This window comes from Chiloscyllium plagiosum, unplaced genomic scaffold (genome assembly GCF_037043375.1).
Source record: "Chiloscyllium plagiosum isolate Xiang-an unplaced genomic scaffold, Cpla_swu_hap1 HiC_scaffold_8, whole genome shotgun sequence".
Taxonomy (NCBI): Eukaryota; Metazoa; Chordata; class Chondrichthyes; order Orectolobiformes; family Hemiscylliidae; genus Chiloscyllium; species Chiloscyllium plagiosum.
Window position 1 is genome coordinate 2,064,800 of NW_028270146.1, and position 10,231 is coordinate 2,075,030.

Genomic DNA, 10,231 nt, shown 5'->3' on the forward strand with positions numbered 1-10,231 from the left:
CTGTCTTCTTCCAGCCAGCCAACTCCTAATCCAAACCTCCAACTCACCCTCAATGCCATACCTCCGTATTTTTTGCAGTAGTCTACCATGGGGAACCTTATCAAACGCCTTACTAAAATCCATATACACCACATCTACTGCTTTCCCCTCGTCCACCTCCTTAGTCACCTTCTCAAAGAATTCAATAAGGTTTGTGAGGCACGACCTGCCCTTCACAAAACCATGCTGACTATCCTTGATCACATTATTCCTATCCAGATGTTCATAAATCCTATCCCTTACAATTCTCTCTAAGATTTTGCCCACAACAGAAGTGAGACTCACCGGCCTATAGTTACTAGGGTTATCCCTACTCCCCTTCTTGAACAAGGGAACCACATTTGCTAGCCTCCAATCTTCTGGCACTACTCTTGTCGACAACGAGGACATAAAAATCAAGGCCAATGGCTCTGCAATCTCCTCCCTTGCTTCCCAGAGAATCCTAGGATACATGCCATCAGGCCCAGGGGACTTATCTATTTTCACCCTTTCCAGAATTTCCAACACCTCTTCTCTACATACCTCAAAGCTATCCATTCTACTTAATTGTGACTCAGTACTCACATTGACAACAATGTCCTGTTCCTGATTGAATACTGACGAAAAGTATTCATTCAGTGTCTCCCCAATCTCTTCAGCCTCCACACGCAACTTCCCACTACTATCCTTGACTGGACCTATTCCTACCCTAGTCATTCTTTTATTCCTGAAGGTCTGGCAATATTTCTGGAGAAAGTGAGGACTGCAGATGTTGGAAATCAGAGCTGAAAATGTGTTGCTGGAAAAGCGCAGCAGGTCAGGCAGCAATCAAGGCAACAGGAGAATTGACGTTTCGGGCATGAGTCCTTCTTCAGGATGCTGCCTGACCTACTGCGCTTTTCCAGCAACACATTTTCAGCTCTGGCAATATTTGTGGACAGACAGAGAGAGACAGTGCTTTTTTCTGAATAACAGTCATACAGACTCAAAATGTTAACTCTGTTTCTCTCTCCAAGTGCTGACAGACTTGCTGAATATCCACATTTGGGCTGACAAGTGTCAAGTAATACTTGCTCCACACACATGCCAGGCAATGACTGTCTTATTCATGACAGAATCTAACCATTGTCCCTTAACATTCAACAGCATTACCATCAGAGAATCTTCCACTATTCACATGCTTGGAGATACCATTGACCATAAACTAAACTAGACTAGCCACATAAATTGTCAGAGGCTAGGAATCAAAGAACAAAGAAAATTTATAGCCCAGGAACAAGCCCTTCATCCCTCCAAGCCTGTGCCGATCCAAATCCACTATCTAAACCTATCAACTAATCCCTAAGGATCTGTATCGCTCTGCTCCCCACCTACTCATGCATCTGTCCAGACACACCTTAAATGAATCTACCTTGCCTGCCCATGCTATCACTGCTGGCACCATGCTCCAGGCACCTACCACCCTCTGTAAAAAGTATTTGTCACGTGTCTCCCCCTTAAACTTTTCTCCGCTCACCTTGAAAGCGTTATTGAATCCCTCACCCTGGGAAAAAGCTTGTCTCTAACCACCCTGGCTATACCCTTCATGATTTTGTAAACCTCAATCAGGTCACCCCCCAATCTCCTTTTATCTAATGAAAACAAGCCTAACCTACTCAACCTCTCTCCATAGCTAGCACCTTCCATACCAGGCAACATCCTCGTAAACCTTCTCTGCACCCTCTCCAAAGTGTCCACATCCTTCTGGTAATGTGGCGACCAGAACTGTACACAGTATTCCAAATGTGGCCGAACCAATGTCTTGTACAATTTTAACATGGCCTACCAGCTCTTATACTCAATACCCCATCCAATGAAGGCAAGCATACATTATGCCTTCTTGACCACTCTATCCACCTGTGCAGCAACCTTCTGGGTACAATGGACCTAAACTCCCTGATCTCTCTGCTCATCAATTTTTCTCAAGGCTCTTCCGCTGACAGTATTGTTCACTCTAGAATTGGACTTCTCAAAATGCATCACCTCACATTTGTCTGGATTGAATTCCATCTGCCACTTCTCCGCCCAACTCTCCAGTCTATCTATATCCTCCTGTATTTTTTGACAGTCCCCTATGCTTTCTGCTACTCCATCAATCTTTGTGTCATCTGCAAACTTACTGATCAGAATACCAATTCCCTCTTCCAGATCATTTATGTATATTACAAACAACAGTGGCCCCAGCACTGATCCCTGTGGAACATAACTGTTCACCTTTCTCTACCCTGCACACCAGAGTTTAGATCAGAGTGGTGCTGGAAAAGCACAGCAGGTCAGGCAGCATCCGAGGAGCAGGAAAATCGATGTTTGGGGTAAAAGCCCTTCATCAGGAATGGAGGCAGGGTGCCTCCAGGGTGGAGAGATAAATGGGGGTGCTGGAGAGGAGGTAGCAAAGAGTAAAATAGGTGAATGGGGGTGTGGGTGGAGGTGATAGGTCAGAGAGGAGGGTGGGGGAAGGTAGCAAAGAGTACAGTAGGTGAATCGGGGTGGGGATGGAGGTGATAGGTCAGAGGGGAGAGTGGAGTGGATAGGTGGGAAGGGAGATTGGCAGGTAGAACAGGTCATGGGGACAGTGCTGAGCTGGAAGGTTGGAACTGGGGTAAGGTGGGGGGGAAGAGAAATGAGGAAACTGGTGAAGTCCCACATTGATGCCCTGGGGTTGAAGTGTTCCGAGGCGGAAGATGCGTTTATTGAAGTATTCCGAGGCTGAAGATGAGGCGTTTCTTGAAGTATTCCCCCTCATCCTCCGGCTTGGAACACTTCAACCCCAGGGCATCGATGTGGACTTCACCAGTTTCCTCATTTCCCCTCTCCCCACCTTACCCCAGTTCCAACCTTCCAACTCAGCACTGTCCCCATGGCCTGTCCTACCAGCCTATCTTCCTTCCCACCTATCCACTCCACCCTCCTCTCCAACCTATCACCCCTATCCCCACCCCCATTCACCTATTACACTCTTTGCTACCTTCTTCCCAGCGCCCAGCGCCCACCCCCTCCCATTTATCTCTCCAATCATGTCCTTCCTTCAACCAAGTCTCTGTGATCACAATAATGTCATACTCCCAGGCACCAATCCAAGCCCTACATTCATCTGCCTTACCCACTATACTCCTTGCATTAAAGTAGATGCATTTCAGACCACCAGTTCCTTTGCATTCACCTGCTCTCTGCCTACTCTTCCCCTTGGTAATGCTAACTTCATGATCGTTACAGTCTCCAGTTTCCACCTCGCTGCCTACTTGTTTTCTCTTCTGGTCCCCAGCCCCTGTCACATTAGTTTAAACCCCCCCCCAACAGCAGGAGCAAAAACTCCCCCAAGGACATTGGTTCCGGTCTGGTTCAGATATAGACCGTCCCTTTTGTAATAGTCCCACCTTCCCCAGAACCGGTCCCAATGTCCAACAAATCTGAACCCCTCCCTCCTACACCATCTCTCAAGCCACGTGTCCATCCTGCCTATTTTTTCATTTCTACGCTGGTTAGCACATGGCACTGGTAGTAATCCCGAGATCACTACCTTTGAGGTCCTCCTCTTTAACTTCTCTCCTAACTCCCTGAATTCTGCTTTCAGGACCTCATCTTGTTTTTTTACTTATATCGTTGGTGCCTATATGCACCAAGACAACTGGCTGTTCACCCTCCCCTTTTAGAATGCTCTGCAGCCGATCGGTGGCATCCCTGACCTGAGCACCTGGGAGGCAACATACCATCCGGGAGTCCTGTTTGCAGCCACAGAGCCGCCTATCTACTCCCCTCACAATAGAATCCCCTATGACTGTGGACCTATGAGTCCTTTTCCTAACCTTCTGAACAGTAGAGCCTGCCATAGTGCTATGTTCCTAATAACTGCTGCCCTCCCCTGCTGAGCTATCTCATCCAACAGTATCCAAAACGGTATACCTGGTTTGGAGGGAGATGACCGCAGGGGACACCTGCACTGCCTTCCTACTCTTTTTCTGCCTTTTGGTCACCCATTCACTGTCTCCCTCAGCAATTCTAACCTGCGGTGTGACCAATTCACTAAACATGCTATCCACGACCTCCTCAGCATCGCGTATACTCCACAGTGAGTCCATCCGCAGCTCCAGAGCCATCATGCGGTCAAACAAGAGCTGCAGCTGGACACACTTCTTGCAAGTGTAAGAGTCGGGAACGTCCGACACATCCCTGAGCTCCCACATCAAGCAAGAGGCACATGCCACAGATCTGAGGTCCCTTGCCATTGTAAGCCTTAGTTTTATATCAACTAATTAAAACCAAACAATGCACTTAAATATATATAAAAGTAAAAACCTTACCTTACAGCGTCCTTTTCTTCTGGTTAGAGGAGGGGGTGCAGGAGGGAGGTACTACACGTGTGGTATCTCGAGTTTAGCCGCTGCCCAAATATATACTAAGTTCTTACCTTCCCGGCACCCTCCTGGTCTTCAATGTCACCTCCGCTCTGTTTCCCGCTGCTCCTGGACAGAAATCTTCTCATGTTTAACTCACTTCAAAGCCTGTCCACAATTTACATAAATCAGGAGTGCGATGGAATACTCCCCACTTGGCTAGATGGGTGCAGCTCCAATAGACACTCAAGGTATTGAACTCTATCCAGGACAAAGCAGCCCGCTTGATTAGCACCACATCCACTACCTCCATCACTGACACTCAGTAGCAACAGTGTGTACTATCTACAAGATGCTCTGCAAAAATTCATTGCATGGTCCTTAGACAGCAACTTTTGAACTCATGGCCACTTCCATATAGAAGGATAAGGCAGCAGATACACCCCCAAGTTCCCTTCCAAGCCATTCACCATCCTGACTTAGAAATATATCACCATTTCTTCATTGTCAGTGGGTCAAAATCTTGGAATTTCCTAACAGCATTGTGGGTCTACCTACAGCGCATGGACTGCAGTTCAAAAGGGCAGGTCAACCCCACCTTCTCAAGGGCAACAAGAGTCTTAAAGTCTTAGAGACAGACCCTTTGGCACAACTCATCAATGCCGACTAGGTTTTCTAAACTGAGCGAATCCCATTTGCCTGCATTTGGCTCATATCCCTACCATATCCCTGTCCAAATAAATATTTAAATTTTGTGATTGTACTCACTTCTACCACTTTCTCTGGCAGCCATTCCATACATACACCATTCCCTTTGTGAAAACGTTGCCCCTTAGGTCCCTTTTAAACTTCTCCCCTTCCACCTTAAACCTATGCTTTCCAGTTTATAACAACCCTACCCTAGGGAAAAGACTTTGGCTATTCATCTTATCCAAACCCCTCACGATGTTATAAACCACTATAAGCTCATCGCTCAGCCTCCTATGCTTCAGTGATGAAAAGTCCCAGCCTATTCAGTCTCTCCTTATAAGTCAAACCTTGCAGTCTCAGCAACATTCTTGTAATTGTTTTTGCATCCTTTCCAGTTTAGTAACATCCTTCCTATAATTAAGTGAACAGAATTGTATGTAGTATTCCAAATGTGGCCATACCAATGTCTTGCACATCTGGAACATGATTCCCTATCTCCTGTACTCAATGCTCTGACAAATTAAATAGAGGTGTCAATATTGGACTGGGGTTGACAAAGTCAGTCACATGACACCAGGTTATAGTCCAACAGGTTTATTCGGAATCACAAGCTTTTGGAGCGCTGCTCATTCGTCAGGTGAAGGGATGAAGGCAAACAAGCCAAACACCTTCTTCGCCACTGTCTACCTATGATTCCATTTTCAAGGAACTATGTACCTGAACCCCTAGGTCTCTCTGATCGATAACACTCCCCAGGGCCCCATCATTGGGGATGGGCAATAAATGCTGGCCCAGTCAGCAATACCTATATGGCATTGTTGTGGGGAAAATCACCAGCCTCTGAATCAGAGTCAGGGTTCAACTACAGAGTTTATTGTACAAGGAAATACCGGAGCTCCAGCGAGAGAAAGACACCAACAGTAGTGATCAGCTGCGAGTCTTCTCTCAACCCAGAGCATATGTCAAGATATTTTTATGCATTTTGTAACAGGTCAGTGATGAGGTTCTTGTCTTTGTAATATAGTTTGTTTATTGTAAACATTGCAGATTTGTTAATAGTTTAGGTGCGGTCATTGTCAGTTCCAGCACAGCCTTTGTTAATTTCAGTGTGCTCGTTGTCAGTTTCAATACCTGCACTGAAGACTGTTGCTATAGTAATGGATGCTAATAGTGCGGCCTGAGAAGGACGATTACTGCAGCCCTGGCCAATAGCACTCTGTATTGAGTCCAGATCAAACAGTTAGCATTTCTATCAAAGGTGCTGGTTCCAGATACTTTGGCAGGCAATATACACTACTCATGTTATTCTCTCCCTCACCCGCCTTAAACTAATCAACTAGGTTGTGAGTGCATTGTGCTGGCATTCTGGTGGCCCCAGGCAGTGTCTGTGTTTGCTCTGCTGTCTCTCTCCATATTGTGGTCTGGCAGCCATCTTGTGTGTCAAGAGGCCAACTTATGGCTCAGTGGCCATCTTGTGAGCCCGTGTGCCTAGTGTCACCCAGCCACTTCACTATGAATGGACAAAAATAAATATAAGTACCAAAATTGCAAACTGCTTCTCTTTTGTGCCACTATCCAGAATAAAATAGTTGTCCACCAGGCTTCATTAATAAAATAAAATAATTCTGTACATTATCCAAAACCTACTCTTGCAGCAATTGTCAAACACCAATGATAAATCTTTGCAGAGGCAGTGTGTTTAAGAAAAAGGAGAAAGTGAGGTCTGCAGATGCTGGAGATCAAAGTTGAAACTTTATTGCTGGAACAGCACAGCAGGTCAGGCAGCATCCAGGGAACAGGAGATTCGACGTTTCGGGCACAGGCCCTTCTTCAGGAATGAGCAGAGAGTGTTCAGCAGGAGAAGATAAAAGGTAGGGAGGAGGGACTTGGAGGAGGGGCGTTGGAAATGTGATAGGTGGAAAGAGGTCAAGGTGAGGGTGATAGGTCGGAGTAGGATGGAGGCGGAGAGGTCAAGAAGAAGACTGCAGGTCAGGAAGGCGGTGCCGGGCTGGAGGGATCCGGCTGAGACAAGGTGGGGGGAGGGGGGATGAAGAAACTGGTGAAGTCCAAGTTCATCTCCTGCGGTTGGAGGGTTCCCAGTCGGAAGATAAGACGCTCCTCCTCCGACCGTCGGGTTGTTGTGGTTTGGCGGTGGATGAGTCCAATGACCTGCATATCCTCGGTGGAGTGGGAGGGGGAGTTGAAATGCTGTGCTACAGGTTGGTTGGGTTGGTTCGTCCGGGTGGCCCAGAGGTGCTCTCTGAAACGCTCCGCAAGTAGGCGGCCTGTCTCCCAATATAGAGGAGGCCACACCGGCTGCAGTGGATGCAGTAGATGATGTGGGTGGAGGTGCAGGTGAATCTGTGGCGGATATGGAAGTTTCCTTTGGGGCCTTGGAGAGAAGTGAGGGGGGAGGTGTGGGCGCAAGTGTTGCACCTCCTGCGGTTGCAAGGGAAGGTGCCGGGAGTGGAGGTTGGGTCGGTGGGGGGTGTGGATCTGACAAGGGAGTCGCGGAGGGAGTGGTCTCTACAGAAAGCTGATAGGGGAGGGGAGGGAAATATATCCTTGGTGCTGGGGTCTGTTTGGAGGTGGCGGAAGTGACGGCGGATGATGCGCTGTACATGGAGATTGGTGGGGTGGTAGGTGAGGACCAGTGGGGTTCTGTCCTGGTGGTGGTTGGAGGGGCACTCCTCCACTTCCCGCTCCTCCGCCCTTGAGCCCCGCCCCTCCAACCACCACCAGGACAGAACCCCACTGGTCCTCACCTACCACCCCACCAATCTCCATGTACAGCGCATCATCCGCCGTCACTTCCGCCACCTCCAAACAGACCCCAGCACCAAGGATATATTTCCCTCCCCTCCCCTATCAGCTTTCCGTAGAGACCACTCCCTCCGCGACTCCCTTGTCAGATCCACACCCCCCACCGACCCAACCTCCACTCCCGGCACCTTCCCTTGCAACCGCAGGAGGTGCAACACTTGCGCCCACACCTCCCCCCTCACTTCTCTCCAAGGCCCCAAAGGAAACTTCCATATCCGCCACAGATTCACCTGCACCTCCACCCACATCATCTACTGCATCCGCTGCAGCCGGTGTGGCCTCCTCTATATTGGGGAGACAGGCCGCCTACTTGCGGAGCGTTTCAGAGAGCACCTCTGGGCCACCCGGACGAACCAACCCAACCAACCTGTGGCACAGCATTTCAACTCCCCCTCCCACTCCACCGAGGATATGCAGGTCATTGGACTCATCCACCGCCAAACCACAACAACCTGATGGTCGGAGGAGGAGCGTCTTATCTTCCGACTGGGAACCCTCCAACCACAGGGGATGAACTTGGACTTCACCAGTTTCTTCATCCCCCCTCCCCCCACCTTGTCTCAGCCGGATCCCTCCAGCCCGGCATCGCCTTCCTGACCTGCAGTCTTCTTCTTGACCTCTCCGCCTCCATCCTACTCCGACCTATCACCCTCACCTTGACCTCTTTCCACCTATCACATTTCCAACGCCCCTCCTCCAAGTCCCTCCTCCCTACCTTTTATCTTCTCCTGCTGAACACTCTCTGCTCATTCCTGAAGAAGGGCCTGTGCCCGAAACGTCGAATCTCCTGTTCCCTGGATGCTGTCTGACCTGCTGTGCTGTTCCAGCAATAAAGTTTCATGTTTAAGAAAAAGGCAAAGGAATAAAAAAAAATCTCTTGTCAGTAAAGGGTCTGGAAACACATGATAGAATGTGATAAGTTCTCACATCCACTAGGTTTCCTGTTGACGAAGCTGACTTTCTGACACTTGCAGATTGGTGGCAATGCCCAGTTCTGATTTCAATCAACTTTGTTTTGAGGCTTCGGATTATGGTCACAGTCTGGCATTTCAGGGTTCATGAAATAGTCAGATTACTGCATTTGGGAAACTCTGTCAGATTTCCAAGAACCTGAGCTGAGAAAAGGATTTCAGGAGAGATGTGCAGGTTCCAGGACGTCTCCTTTACACTGCCTCCTGGATCTGTAAAACTGAACTCAAACCAGGACCCCTGGCTGTTTCAAAGTGAGGTTTAACAGTAATTAAGGCAGTACACCCCATCTCGTCTGTTTGAAAGTTTGCTCCAAAAAAAGTGTTTTTTTCTTCAAACAACAGGTGGTTTACAGCAAACATCCTTACTCCTTGTTGAAACGTTGCTTAACTCAAATGTTCAAACTGTTCCATAGCTTCTAATTTTTCACAAAGTGCTTAAAGATAAATATCTATTCCTGAGGGAGGTGATGACCTGATGATATCATCACTATATATTAATTCAGAGACCCAGGTCAGGTTCTGGGGACTCAGGTTTGAATCACATGACAGATAATGGTGGAGTTTGAATTCAATAAAATTCTGGAATGTGGGGTCTGATGATGACACTGCAGGGAAAACCCATCTAATATCCTTTTGGGAAAGAGAATGCCATCTGGGCAATAACAGATAGCCAACGATGTCCACATTATGTGAATGGAAAAAGCACCAGCAAAAAGTACAGCAATCATAGTAGATCAAGGTTAATTACCATAAGTCCAGGACATAATAAACAAGGGACAGCAGCAAGTAATTCAGGCCCTCCAGCCTGCTCTGCCATTTAATACAATCATGCCAGATCACATCTTGGTTTCAACTCCAATTTCCTGCACATTCCCCATAGTCTGTCATTAATTAAAAATCTGTCTATCTTCTCCTCAAATTTATTTAACGTATCAGCATCCATTGCATTCATTTACAACCAAATTTACAACCCTTTATGCCATTCCTTTGCGAAATCTATGCCCGATATCTTACCGCACATGGGGAAACAAAGAATCACAGAATCCCTTGTGTGGAAAGAGCCATTCAGCCTATCAGGTCTGCATCGATACAGACCTGATCCCCATAACCCTGCATTTCCCATGGCTAATCCACACACCTTTCACATCCCTGGACTCTATGGGCAATTTAGCATGGTCAATTCACCTAACCTGTACATCCTTGTACTGTGGAAGGAAACCAGAACACCGGCAAAAACCCATGCGGACATGGGAAGAAAATGCTCACTTCATACAGTCATCCGAAACTGGAATTGAACCCAGGTCCCTGGAGGTTTGAGGCCAATTCCATTTGTCGTCTTTATTACCGGCTATACCTATA